The 15526-nt window shown below is 46.3% G+C and overlaps 1 protein-coding gene across 1 annotated transcript in view; it reads right to left on the reverse strand.

Moving 5' to 3' along the window:
• WDR27 (WD repeat domain 27) overlaps positions 1-15526 on the reverse strand; it is a 954066-nt gene that overhangs the window by 401185 nt on the left and 537355 nt on the right. The gene's annotated exons all lie outside the window — the stretch shown is intronic.

Below are 15526 nucleotides of genomic sequence, written 5' to 3' on the forward strand. Positions count from 1 at the left end.
AGGGGGCGGAGCCCAGCGGGGAAGTGTCGGCTCCCTGCACACGTAACTAGGGTAAATATCGGGTTACCAAGCAAAGCGCTTTGCTTGGATACCTGATATTTACATTGGTTACCAGCTTACGCAGGCTGCCAGGGATGGCTCCCTGTACACTGTAGCTGTAAAAAGCCCTGCTTTTGCTGATCGAACCGTTCTCGAACGTAACTCGAACTGTCGAGCTTTTAGCAAAAAGCTCGAGTTCGATCTCGAACACCCCCAAAATCACTCGAACATTATATTGGCGAACCTCGAACATCGCTCAACTCTAGTTATAAGACCATCTCCCAGCAGCTTGATGTTCCTGTGACTACAGGTGCACAAATTATTCAGAAATTTAACATCCATGGGACTCTAGCCAACCTCCCTGAACGTGGCCGCAGGAGTAAAATTGATGACAAATCAAAGAGACGGATAATACTAATGGTAACAAAAGAGCCAAGAAAAACTTCTAAAGAGATTAAAGGTGAACTTTAAGCTCAAGGAACATCAGTGTCAGATCGCATCATCCGTCATTGTTTGAGCCAAAATGGACTTCATGGGAGATGACAAAGGAGGACACCATTGCTGAAAAAAAAGCCAGACTGGAATTTTCCAAACTACATGTTGACAAGCCACAAAGCTTCTGGGAGAATGTCCTATGGACAGATGAGACAAAAATTGAACTTTTTGGCAAAGCACATTAGCTCTATGTTCACAGATGGAAAAATGAAGCATATCAAGAAAAGAACACTGTATCTACCGTATTTTGCGGACTATAAGACGCACCGAACTATAAGACGCACCCTGGTTTTAGAGGAGGAAAATGGGAAAATAAAACTTTAAGCAAAAAATGTGGTCATGACACACTGTTATGGGGCGAGGATCTGCTGCTGACACTGTTATGGGGGTAATGTCCCCAAATTCTCTACTAAGGTACCCCATCCTGGTAATGATCCTCCTGCCTTGTATATGATCCTGCTATAAACCCCCATCCTGCTCCTATACCAGCATCCTGCTCATATTCCCCCATCCTGCTCATATACTCCCATCCTGTTCATATACCCCATCCTGTTCATATACCCCGATCCTATTGATATACCCCCATCCTATTGGTATACCCCCCATCCATCCTGCTCATATTCCCCCATCCATCCTGTTCATTTACTCCCATCCTGTTCATATACCCCCATCCTGTTCATATACCCCCATCCTGCCTGCTCATATACTCCCATCCTGTTCATATACCCCCATCCTGTTCATATACCCCCATCCTGCCTGCTCATATACTCCCATCCTGTTCATATTCCCCCATCCTGTTCATATACCCCCATCCTGCCTGCTCATATACTCCCATCCTGTTCATATACCACCATCCTGTTCATATACCCCCATCCTGTTCATATACTCCCATCCTGTTCATATACCCCCCATCCTGTTCATATACCCCCCCATCCTGTTCATATACCCCCCATCCTGTTCACATACCCCCCATCCTGTTCATATACCCCCATCCTGCCTGCTCATATACTCCCATCCTGCTATATACCCCCATCGTGCTCATATACCATCCTAGTATATGGCCTGTATCCTATAGCACAGAGAAAAAAATAAACGTTTATACTCACCTTTTCCTCACTCCCTCCAGCACCGATCATCTTCCTCTCTGCGCCACTGACCTGTGTGTGTGGAGCCGTTCCCCTGCTGCATCGCGATGTCTTCCTGTCTGTGCCGATCAGCTGACCAGCTCAGCACAGATCAGCTGACCGGCACAGACAGGAAGACATCGCGTGCAGCAGGGGGGCGGCTCCACACACGGGGACGGGTGAGTGTACTGATTCACTGCACCCCGCGCTGGTAATGACGCGCGGGGGGCAGTGAATACAGCCGCACATGATCACTCCAGGCTGTAATTGCCAGGGGTGATCATGCGGCTGGCTCTTTGCTATGCGCGCGTCCCCGCTCGTCCTCCCGCCCACCTGTCAGTGCCGGCTTCAGCGCTGAGAGATGGGCATGCATATGTAATGAGCGGGCCCACGTGGTCACGGCAGGCACTGCTGCTGCCTGCTCGTGCCCCCGATGACCCGCAGCACCCTCATTCCCAGCCGCAGCCCTATAGTCAGACCATAAGACGCACCCCCAACTTTCCCCCAACATTTGGGGGAAAAAAAGTGCGTCCGAAAAATACGGTACTGGGAAACATGGAGGAGGCTCTGCTATGTTCTTGCTGCATTTGGCACAGGGTGTCTTTAATCTGTGCAGGTTACAATGAGATCTCAAGACTATAAAGGGATTCTAGAGAGAAATGTGCTGCCCAGTGTCAGAAAGCGTGGTCTCAGTCGCAGGTCATGGGTCTTGTAACAGGATAATGACCCAAAACACACAGCTAAAAACACCCAAGAACTGCTAAGAGGAAAACATTGGACTATTCTGATGTGGCCTTCTATGAGCTCTGACCTAAGACCTATTGAGCATCTTTGGAAAGAGCTGAAACATGCCATTTGGAAAAGGCAACCTTCAAACAAGATACAACTGGAGCAGTTTGCTATTGAGGAGTGGCCAAAATACCTGTCAAGAGGTGCAGACGTCTCATTGACAGTTACAGGAATCGTTTGATTGCAGTGATTGCCTCAAAAGGTTGTGCAACAAAATATTAAGTTAAAGGTACGATCATTTCTATCCAGGCCTATTTCATCAGTTTTATTTTTCTTTAAATTCTGCGGAAGCATGGTTGAAAAGCAATGTCTGACTTTCATCTGTTCATTTTCATAGATTTTTTATTCATTATTACTTTTGTCAGATTCAAGTTATTTCTGTGACCATTGTGGGTTTTTCTTTCATTAAACAAAGGGTACCAACAATTTTGAGCATGTTTGTATATAGGTTTTTTAAGTTTGGCTACTATCACTCTAAAAACACTTTTTACAAAATAAATGTTTTTACTGTCACTGAATCTTGAAGGCTAAAGTTTTCTTTTTATTCCTCTGTCAACAGAGTCATGCGAGGGCTTTTTTTTTTTTTGCAGGATGAGTTGCTGTTTTTATTAGTACCATTTTGGGCTAATATTTTTTGATCGCCTTCTATTCCGCTATTTGTGAGGCAGAATCAAGAAGCAACAGCAATTCAGAATTTTTTTGTTTTGCTTTGCTTTTTTTTTTTAGACCGTTCGCTGTGTCGTAAAAGTGGAGAAAAAGCTTTATTCTTTGGGTCAGTACGATTACAGCAATACTACATTTATATTATTTTTTATGTTTTGCAGCATCTGCGTTATAAAAATAATTCTATAGAAAAAATATTGTTTTCAGTTTGCCGTATTCTGAGAGATGTAGCTGTTTTATTTTTTTCACTGAGCTGTTAATGGCTTGCTTTTCACAGAACAAGATGATGTTTTCAGTTATACCATTTCCATGATTTCTATGACTTCTATTTCTATGATAGCTTTTTATTGCACTTTTTTGTCACTTTATGCTGAAAAGACAGTTTTTGCTATGGTTTTGGTTTTTTTTCGGTATTCACTAAATGAGTTATTAGTGTGACAGATTTATATATTGGAAGTGGCGATAGCAAATGAATACTGTTTTTGTTTATTTTTGTTTTTATACAAACATATATATATTTTGTCTAATATTTTTACAATTTTTTAAAACGTTTTTCATTGGTTTACTTAGTCTCTATATTACTCTAATTGCTAGTATAATATACTGTAATGCACAAAATTGCAATACATTACGCCTGTCAGTGTATCACTGACAGAAGCGCTGCTGGCCTGGTCTAACAGGCTTGCCATAGATGGCGGACCCAGAGCTTGTCACGATGACCTTTGTTGCCATGGGAAAGATCAGGACCCCATGATCACGTTGCGGGAGTCCCAATCGCGTGGGAGAGGGAGCGCAATGCCTCTCCTACCTTCCTAAATGCTGCGATCATTATTGATCACAGTATTCAGGAGGTGACGCTTCAGGGGCATAGCAGGGACCAGCCCTGGCTGGGACAGTCAGAGCTCGGCTATAACTGACACCGAGCTCCTGGTGGCAATCGTGCAAACACAGCTCCTGTGCCTGCCTGATCGCTATGACGTACATTTACGTCATTTTGTGGGAACCCCGTCCAGACCATAACATAAGTGTATGTAAAATGTTCTGAAGGGTTTAAATATTTAAAGGGAATATGTCACCAGATTTATGCTGGCAGAACGTATATCTTTTACTATGATAAACAGTGTGGTTTCAGAGAATTCATAGTTTGAATTGCTGCACAGGAACTAAAGGAGAGACCTAACTGAGTATGGCGGGGATTCTCCCAATGTCTGTACATCAGGAGAGACTCAATTTGGGACTGCATCAGACTAGTCTTGTTTCTCTCTATAGTCCCTAGCTGGCTAATTAAACTATGTTTTTTTCTGAAATGGTGCAACATTTCAGAATAGAACATCTGGCTTCAATTGCTTTCCTCATAAACTGACTAGCACTTCTGTCTATAAAATGGCCACTCATGTGACCAAACCAATCATTCAATCTCCTCCAATAGAAAAGCAGCTTTCACATTTGAGGTTTTTTCCAATTGGAGAAGACTGATGGACTAGTCTGGTCACATGCTCATCCATAAGCAGCCATTTTATGAACAAAAATGCTGGGCAATTTGTGAGAAAAGCTGCAAAAACAGGACAAAATGGCCCTTGATGTCTCATCACCCAATTGATCATTTGGTTTGGGGTGAATAAGCATGAACAGGTTGATTTAATTGAGGAAAGGTACAGTAGAAAATAATTTTAACCAGTAAAACACAAGACCAATGCAAAGTAAAATGAATAAATGCAGGGAGAATGTTACGAATGTAATAAAATAATATCAGAAGGTCTACAATTAATAAAATTATTGTTTGTTTTGGATTATAACAGTTATATCTTCTAAAATGGGTAAATTTGAAAGTACTTTGACAGCTGACCGCTTATTAAAAATCATCATCTTTATCAAAAACAGAGAATTTTTTATTCAATTGTATTCTGTTGTATTGTGTTCTATTGTTTGTTGCTTATCTTACCAGTGGTCACGATAATTGGGGAGAGCAGGGGACCTGGGCTCCTAAATTGGCTAGCAGACTAGGGCGCCCCTAGCTACCCCTTACCTCAGAGTTGCATATGAAGGTAAATATTAGGGATGATCGAATACCCTATTATTCGCTTCGATGGATAGATGACGAATACCTCGCCGGTATTTGAGTTTTCGCGAATATTCGACCCCCAATGTATGTCTATGGGAAACCAGAATAATTTTACGTCGGACCTGTCGGTGACCTGTGGTGACTGAAGAAAAGGCTGAAATGGATGGGAAAAGGCTGAAACAGTATGGGCACGGCCTGTAGAAGGTGCCTGACTGCATTTTTGGTGTCTTTGAATAACGTGGTCAGAGCAGCACGTGGCGTTTACTTAGTCGCCAGAACAGCTCTAAAACCAAAGTAAAAGAGGGGAAATTGCTAAGAAACAGTTTCTAGTGCCTAATAACTGTAATAAAACGTCAAATCAAGCCCTGACCTAAAAAAAAAAACACTTTACCATATGTTCACACGTTTCATTTTTTACATTTTTCCTTCTTTTTCGATTAGAAAGTAACTTATACATTATATTGGTGTCTGTCTCACACCTCCTTCTTTGGGACATATATGACAGCACTTTAAAAGGTCAGCTACAATGTGCCCATTGGGATGTTGACCTTGCCCTCCTCCGCCTCCACCAGCACCACCGGCTCCAGTGGCCCTCTAAGGGCCACTGGCTGTTCTCAAATCTCAGACTTCTTAGGGCTCTCAGGTGGGCCCTGTAACATACATTGGGGAGGGATGGTGATCATTTGTCGTTTTCTTCGTCCCCTATATCATTAGTGTGAAAGTTGGAATATGTACTCCATAACACTTTACAGTGCTATTGTCAATGTGGCCATTTGAGTGTTGGCCTTGCCCTCCTCCTCCTCCTCCACCAACACCACCGTCTCCAACACCACCGGCCCTCTATTCAAATTCTATTCAAATGATTCAGAAATATATGTTTTATGGACAAACGAATGTCACGCTGTGACATCGAAGCTGATGTCGTTGATGATGATTGCATCTGACCAAAAGCAGGTTGGGAGCAGGAGGCATCATCACCTGCTGCCTAGGCCGCAGTTTGTGAAGCATGCAGCACCATGGAAGTGGCAGTTGTTTCACTCTAGAACTCAGGCTTTATTCCAAGGATTTAAAAAAATTCAGTTTCCCCAGAGGGGAATGGTTCACAGACCATGTAGCACAGCATCAGAAGTTACTCCCAACAGCTTATTTTAAAAAAAATAGTAGGATAAGCAACAGGGCATAACATGCCAAGGAGTTTAATACATTCAGTTCCCCTAGGGTGTAAAGGTTCAGACATCATGTAGCTAAGCATCACAAGGTACTCCCAAGAGCTCCCAACAGCTTATTTTAAAAAAATTGGTAGCATAAGCAACAGTGTATAACATGCCAAGAAGTTTAATACATTCAGTTTCTCCAGGGGATAATGGTTCAGACACCATTTAGCTAAGCATCACAAGGTACTTCCAACAGCTTATTTTAAAAAAATTGGTAGGATAAACAACAGGGCATAACATACCAAGAAGTTAACAAAAATTCTGGTTTTGCAGGGGGCCATGTGTAACACACCGTGGAGCACACCATCAATAAAGAACACAAATAGAGACTGCCTGACCAATTGTTCTAGACAGTGTAGCCTCGACAGCGTGTGTGCCAGTGCATAATGTACAAAGGCTTGAAAAATATTGCCCTGGGTGATTGGGCCAAACAATTACATGGCAGCAGCATAACAAGTTACATTAGTCATGCGGTGTCATTAGATGATAGAAGACAAAATAGTCTTGAATGAGAAACAATGGAACTTATTTGAACTTAAGAAATACAAATTTTGGGGCTACACTTATTATTGGGTCTTGTTAACAGGCGGCCTGAGATACTTTGGGGCAATCCATCTATGGTTCATTTTGATCATCGTCAAACTGTCTGCACTTTCCGTGGATAGTCGTGTGCAACTATCTGTTATTATTGACCCCACTGAGCTGAAAACACGCTCAGACAACACACTCGCAGCAGGGCAAGCTAGCACTTCCAAAGCGTATAACGCAAGGTGTGGCCAAGTGTTGAGCTTGGAAACCCAATAGTTAAAGGGAACAGTAGACTCAGAAAGCACGCTGATACGGTCACCTACATAGTCCCTCACCATCTTACTTAACTGTTTCCTCCTTGTCATCGTTCCCCCAACCGGTATCTGATTCGCAGTTGACAGTTTGTGGAAAATGGACCAGTTTTGTCACATTAGCCTGTGTTGCTCCTACTATGCGTAGTCCTCTCTTGTAATCCTTTTGCGTGAGATGACATGCTACCTCTGGCGTAGGCATGATCTGAAGGTAATCGTTTCATCAACTGCTCCACTACAGCCCTCATGAATGTTTCCGTAGTATAATCCTTATTTGCTTCCACAAGTAGCAAAGCAAATTTATCTTTGTAGCGTGGGTCAAGGAAGGTACATAACCAGTATTTGTTGTCTGCCAAAATGTGGGCTAGCTGACAGTCATTAGAAAGGCAGTGTGACATGAACTGTGCCATGTGTCCCAGACTCCGAACTGGAAACCTTTGTGTGTCACTGCTAAGCATACATTCGGTCTCCCTAAACCTCCTCTCCTCCTCAGTCTCTCTCTCCTCCTGCTCCTCCTCAGGCCATCCATGCTGGACAGCAGCCCTGAAGCTTGGGTTGTCAATCCCTTGCTTACCAACTTCAAAGCATTCCTGTTCTTCATCATCCTCCTCCTCCTCATCCTCATGATGCTGAGCAAAGGTGGCCTGAGCTTGTTGGCCGAGGTTGTGTGGATTACTAGCTACCATTGTGAAGTCTGGATCCACAGACAACTCGGGTGCATGAACACTTTGGTCAGTCAAACCATACAGAGAGCATTTCAATAAACAAATCAGTGGAATAGTAATGCTAATAACAGCATCGTCACTGCTAACAATGTTGGTAAAGTAATCAAAATTCTCTAAGACCTGACAAATGTCTGCAATCCACACCCACTCGGCAGTACTTATGTCTGGCAGCTGCATCTGACGGGCATGTTCCAGCTGGAATTGGGATTTTGCCCTCTGCTGCTCATGGATCCTGGCCAACATATGATAGGTTGAATGCCATCTCGTAGGGAGGTCACATATTAGTCTGTGACGAGGCAAGTGTAAGCGCTGCTGCAGCACTGCCAGGCCAGCAAAAAAGGGAGATGACTTGCAGAAATGTGCGCTAATACGTCATTCCTTGGTAAGTAGGCCTGGTATCCCAAGGTATTTCTTCAGAAAGTGCTGAATTACTACATTTACAACGTGGGCCATACAAGTAATGTGTACAAGCTTTCCAAGCTTTAAAACCACCACCAGATTATGACCATTATCGCACACTACCATCCCTGGATGGAGGTCCAAAAGCTCAAGTCACTTATCTGTCTGCTCAGTTATCGCTTTTAAAAGCAAAGGTGCCGTGTGACCGTGTGAGATTTGTCGCTGATACAGATAAGCTTCAGTAGAGCGTGTTGCCGCTTAGCCGAGGCAGTGCTGCAGAGATCCCAGCTGGGGAATTATGTCAACGGTTGCACACCGAAGGATGTTGAGGGGGATGAACAGGAGCCAGATGAAGAGTAGGAGGAGGAGGGAGTTGTTGCTGTGTAGGAGTCTACTGAAACTGTGATTGAAGTGGGCCCCGCTACTCTGGGTGTGAGAACTATATGGGATGTTGCCGGCCCAGACTCTGTACCAGCCGCCACCAGGTTCACTTAGTGTGCGGTCAGTGAGATGTAGCGTCCCTGTCCATTCCCGCTTGTCCACGTGTCTGTGGTTAAGTGGACCTTCCCTGTTATGGCGTTGGTGAGAGCCCGTTTGATGTTTACATACACGTTTTTGCTGAGAGCGGGGACGGCACAACAAGAAAAATGGTGGCGGCTAGGCACAGAGTACCGATGTTCTAACACCGCCAAAAGGTCGCAGAAAGCCTCTGTTTGTTCCCACAAGCCGATACGGCAACATCTCAAGGGCTATCAATCGTGCAATATGTGCAGTTATGGTTTCTACCCTTGGGTGCGTAACGGGGTATTTTCGCTTCTTTTCGAAGGTTTGTGGTAAGGACAACTGAATGGAACGCTGGGACATTGAAGCTGATGTCGTTGATGATTGAGTTTGGCCAACATCAGGTTGGGAGAAGGAGGCATCAGCGCCACCTTCTTGCACACCAGTTTGGGAAACAGGCAGCCCAGAGTAAGTGGCAGAGTTTTGAGTCTGGAAATCGTGTTTTTCACCTAGAACTGTCAACCACCTAGTGGTGTGCTTGGCTAACATATGGTTTCTCATGCTGGAGGTGCCCAAGCTGGAAGTATTTTTGCCTCTTTTAAAGTTTGGTCTGACAGATTTGACAAATGGCAACCATTTGGTCCGAAGGACTCTTGAAAAAAAACCTCCCACACAATCACACCACGGACCCTTGGACTCTGAGATGGCTGAGGTGGTGCACGGACCCTTGTACTCTGAGATGGCAAAGGTGGTGCATGGACCCTTGGACTCTGAGATGCCACAGGTGGTGGTGTCATTTGGACAGTTGATTGACTTCTGGCAGTGGTCGAAACCTATGTCTTACAGACTTTTTGCGGACTATGGGCACATGCTCCTCTGCACTGCTGCTCTCACAATGTATGCCACCCGTCCATGTTGGATCAGTCACCTCATCATGGACCAGGTTGTCTTCAAATTCCTGAAGGTCAACATCTTCGGGAATGGAGGTTTCAGGCTGACCTGAGGGAAACTGTGTCTCATCATCCTCCAACACTTCCACCTAATTGCCCAGCATGTCACGGCCAATAACATGGCTTTCTTCTGGCCTTGGGTGCTCAAAGATCTGTGCATCACTGCACACCATGGCCTCACCTGCGTTGGTGGTGTTGCAGTGTGAGAGGCAAGAAAGGTCAAAGGGTCCTGTAAACAGTTCCTCAGAGAAACCTGCTTTGGTGTCATATGTTTCCTTAGAATACTGATGTTGTGAGGAAGGATGACCAGGCTGAGGATTCGATGGGCCAGTTTCTGAGCTACTCAAGTCTGTCTGTGTGGACCCTTGGGATTTGCTACTCGACAAGTAACTGGAGGCATTGTCTGCTAGCCAACTTGTTACCTGTTCGCACTGTTCAGGGCGCAAGCGTGCTTTCCCACATGGACAAGAAAATTGGGATAGGAAGGCAGAGGTAGATAAAGCAGAAACCTTTTTCTTTGGCTCAATCACACTGCTTGGGCGACCACCACTGTCACTACCACCTAGTCCATGGCCCTTATCCCCTCTTTCTCCCATTTTTTTGGTTTGATAATTCAAGGGGAATACTTTAACGTGACCTTTTCTACAGGCAGTGGAACAACAATTATGCCGGGTTGTTAAACTTGCGTTAATAGTTTCTCACGATAGCTGTTTCTGTAAGTCTAAAAAACAAAAGGTACCTTTAATGGACAAACTACCACTTGGAGGAGTCGACAAAGATGTTGTGAATGTCTTTCAGCCCCAAAAGAAAACAGGATTTGACAACACTTTTATTTTAGTATTGGTTTTTGGCACTCAGACTGTGTTTTAGTAAGAGCAAGCCACGATGTAGGTTCTGTAAGATATGAAGCCCCCAAAAGTATGCTAGGTGGCTGGTAGGAAGGTACAGGCCATGAAGCAGAAGTTGTGCGCCTGATAGCAAGTAATAATAAAAATTGGGTAACACTGAGACTGTTTGTTAGTTGCAGAAAGCCACTATGTAGGTTCTGTAAGATATGAAGCCCCCAAAATATGCTAGCTTGTTGCTAGGAAGGTACTGGACTTGAGGCATGAGCAGTGACCCTGACACAAAGTATTAATAAAAATTGGGTAGCACTATAGCCTGCTTTACACGAGACGACCGATTGTGCGATAGCCGGCCAATAGAAGCGGAGGGGCGGAGATGAGCGGGATGTAAACATCCCGCCCACCTCCTTCCTTCCATTAAGCCGTTGGGTGCCGCGGGAGGCAGATAAAGCTGCTGTTCATCGTTCCCGTGGTGTCACCCGGAGCAACATGTGATGCCACGGAAACGATGAACAACCGCCGCCATTTTAAATAAACAATTTTATGAAACCTAGCGACAAGTACACGACACGATTTGTGAGCGATACTGCGTCGCTAGAAGGTGTTACACGAGACGCCGTCGTGTATGATGACGGATGTGCGTCACGAAAACCGTGACCCCAACGATGCATCGCTTGATCAGTCATCTCGTGTAAAGCCCGCTTTAGACTATGTGTTAGTTGCAGCAAGCCACTATGTAGGTTCTGCAAGATACGAAGCCCCCAAAACTATGCAAGGTTGTTGCTAGGAAAGTACTAGCCTTGAGGCACAAATACTGACCCTGACACCAAGTATTAATACAAATTGAATAACACTAAAGCGGGCTTTACATGCTGCGATATCGCTAGCGAGATCGCAAGCGATCATACCCGCCCCCGTCGGTTGTGCGACACGGGCATATTGCTGCCTGTGCCGCACAACCTCGCTTACCCCCATCACACGCACTTACCTGCCCTGCGACGTTGCTCTGGCCGGCGACCCGCCTCCTTCCTAAGGGGGCGGGTCATGCAGCGTCACAGCGACGTCACACAGCAGGCGGCCAATAGAAGCGGAGGGGCGGAGATGAGCGGGACGTAAACATCCCGCCCTCCTGCTTCCTTCCGCATACCCGGTGGAGGCAGGTAAGATGATAATCGTCGCTCCTGCGGTGTCACACACAGCGATGTGTGCTGCCGCAGGAATGAGGAACAACATCGCTAACATCCTGAAAACAATTTTTTGTTTCAGGACGACCTCTTCACGGCAAACGATTTTGCCCCCTTTTGCGATCGTTTAAAATCGCTCTTAAGTGTTACACGCTGTGATCTCGTTAATGACGCCGGATGTGTGTCACGAACAACATGACCGCAACGATAATTCATTAACAATATCTTAGCGTGTAAAGCCCACTTACGACTGTGTGTTAGTTGCAGAAAGCCACGATATAGGTTCTGTAAGATATGAAGCCCCCAAAATATGCTAGCTTGTTGTGTACCGCCCAGCGGGCTCGGCTGCGACCGCCGAGCCGCTCGGATCTGTTCTTGTACTGCGGGTGGTGCCTCGAGCCTCTCACGGACCCGGGGATCACGTCGCTCTGCAAGGGAGTTGGCGCTACACGCGGGGATTTGGGTGAGGAGTTCCACGGCCGGGGCCACGGTGGTTTGGTTTGGGATGTTAGTTCGTGACGCCACCCACGGGTTGTGGTGATTGTAGACATCACTGCTGCGGTGAAGGTATGGGGGCTCCCGGGAGTGGTGTAATGGCGCAGCTAGGTGTTGACCCCTCCTTAGGTAGGGGGTGTTGGTCCCAGGGCCCGGTAGGTGAGGGCCGGGGTGCAGGGTGAAGTGTTGCGATGCAGTACGGTGCCTGATGGCACTGGTGTACTCACCCTAACACAAGACACTGGAGTCTCTGGTAAACCAAACGGAGTGATGAACGGGGCCCGCAGCTGGCTGCAGCTTCTCCCAGAATAGGTTGGTGGTTTCCGCCTTTCTCCTGCACCTCTGTGTGTAGATGTTTGACTCCTATGCCTAGACACCGGTAGTCCGCTCCCCGACTTGTATATGCCGTAGGAGCCCGTTTGCCCGTAGACGCTGGCCCTTTGGGTCTCTATGCCTTGGCGGTGGCTTTACCCTGTATGGTTGGGCTGTTGTCTTCTAACGGGACTTGTGTAGGATAGGTCCTTAAGTCCAGTCCGCAATCAGTTGATTCGACTCAGCCCTGTCAGTTCAGGGCTTTGTACTGGGTCTGAGTACCCTGCCTGGTGCTTCGCTATCCAGTTGGCTCCCTGGTTTGGTTCCGGCGGGCCACTACCCTGTCCCAGTCCCTTACGGTTCCACCAGTCGTCTTCCCGGTCTCCTGCAGGTGGCCACCACCGTCTGCCTCCTTGCCAATGGTGATTGGGCCCCGACCCAGCCACTTGGTAGTCTCTTGGCAGCCTGGACACAGGACTGCCTGTGAGCTTGTCTGCTCTACACCTCCTCCAGACTACTCTCTCCTAGAACTTGAACTTGACCACTCGTTTTCCCGCCTCCAGGCCTGTGAACTCATCGGTGGGCGGAGCCAACCATCTGGCTCCGCCCCCCTGGTGTGGACATCAAACCTGGAGGGTGGTGACAAGGCTTTTAGTTTGACTGGTGTTATCTAATCGGGAGGGGGGTGTGGTGTTGTGTGTGACTACCTGGGACTACCCGACTAGTCCGGGGCATCACAGTTGCTAGGAAGGTACTGAGCTTTAGGCACAAATGGTGACCCTGACACAAAGTATTAATAAAAATTGGGTAACACTCAGACTGTGAATTGAGATGGTGGCTGACAGGCACTACACTACACCTGAACCCCTTGTTTTTACAATTTTGGGACCTTATTTTTGCAAGTTGTAATACCTATTGCTAGTATAACAGACACAAGGGATGTAGCAGTGCTGAGATTGTTGATTATTAGTAGCAAATGTCAGGACAGCTTTAAATCTCTCCCTGTGAATAAGCTGTTACTACTATATATCACACACTGCAGTAACAGACCGTATGCACCACTAATAAGAGGATTTTTGCAGCAGCAGCAGTTCTATGATGTACACAGTAGTTAGCACAGTGGTCACTGTCTTCAGCCCTTAAGCCCGCTTTACACGCTGCAATGTATCTTACAATGTGTCGGCGGGGTCACGTCGTAAGTCACGCACACCCGGCATTGTAAGTTACATTGCAGTGTGTAACTGCTAGGTGCGATTGCGATTGAACGGTAAAACGTTAATCGCACGCATGTCGTACATTCCTCATGAATTGTACGTCAGATTGTTCATCGTACCCAGGGTAGCACACATTGCAGTGTGTGACACCCCGGGAATGATGAACAGATCTTACCTACGTCCTGCGGCTCCTGGCCGGTAATGCGGAAGGAAGGAGGTGGGCGGGATGTTTACGTACCGCTCAGCTCCGCCCCTCCGCTTTTATTAGCCGGCTGCTGCGTGACGTCGATGTGACGCCGAACGTCACTCCCACTCCAGGAAGTGGACGTTCGCCGCCCACATCGAGGTCGTATGGACGGGTAAGTATGTGTGACGGGGGTTAATCGTATGTGCGGCATGTTCAACAAATTGAACGTGCCACACATACGATGGGGGCGTTGCAAATCGCATACGATATCGTATGCGAAATTGCAACGTGTAAAGCAGGCTTTAAAAAGACTATTTTGGATTCAGCAGCAGTAACACTATTTCATAGAACAAACTTCACTGTCTCTATACCTGTTTCTAGGATTTACACAGTCGCTAACAGGTAATGCTAAATAGCTTCAGCCCTTAGAAGGACTAGTATTAGTTGGCTGGAAAAATGCTGTACCGCACACAGTACAGTCTCGCTGCATTGGCAGCTCAGGAATGAATGTGTGCACACAAAATGGCGGCTGCCTTATATAGCCCCTATGACGCTGTGCGGCCAAGCCAATCACAGTAACATCACAACAAAGATGGCTGCGGCGTTACTGTGAGGGCAAGCAACGTCAGATGTGTTCATTGGCTGGAAAAAGGCGCCAGGAAGTCCAGAAACGATAATGAAAGTACCGGAGCGAATACCATATTAGCCGTCGGATAACGAATACCTCATTATCCGTCGGATACCGAATAGTGGCGAATACATTCGCTCATCCCTAGTAAGGATGTCTGAGCCGTCAACCTGACCCTGCTCTTGACCTGCCCTGATCTTATACCCCCTTCCTCTCTTTCTCAGGATGATGAGAGAATTCCACAACAACTCCAAGCACCACACAATATAATCACTAGCAGGACCGGGACACACCAGCACACAGACCAACACAGCAATAAACTATAGTCAGTGTGTGAAGACAGATTCTCCCATCTTAAAAATGCGAGGAGTAAATTTCATAGGTTTCCAACATGTGATCCTACAGGTAAAGCTGGAATCAGACTTGCGAGTGTAAAATCTGTCCGATTCTCATGCTAGAAAGTCGGACAATTTCTTTTCACATTTCATCAGTGTGCTGTCAGTGTGCTGTCAGTGTGCAATCAGTTTTTACCCTCAGCAGCTGCTATTCATGTACTGTTATGTACAGGAGCATTTACATTGTTCTCTGCTACATGCGTGAAATGTATTGAGAAATACGGATGTCACTAGGATGGTCTGTGTGCCGTCCGTGTGACATCCTTTTTTTTTCACGCACCCATAGACTTTCATTGAAGAGACTCGTGCGAGAAACTGACCAAAACGCAGCATGCTGGGATTTTTTTCTCAGTCCGATTTGGACTGAGAAAAAAATAGCAGATGGGAGCTGCGTCACTGATTAACATTGGTTCGAGTGCAATGCGAGATTTTCTCGCATTGCTCTCGTGCGAGTTAATCGCAAGTG

The sequence above is a fragment of the Anomaloglossus baeobatrachus genome, chromosome 3, assembly GCF_048569485.1.
Source record: "Anomaloglossus baeobatrachus isolate aAnoBae1 chromosome 3, aAnoBae1.hap1, whole genome shotgun sequence".
NCBI lineage: Eukaryota > Metazoa > Chordata > Amphibia > Anura > Aromobatidae > Anomaloglossus > Anomaloglossus baeobatrachus.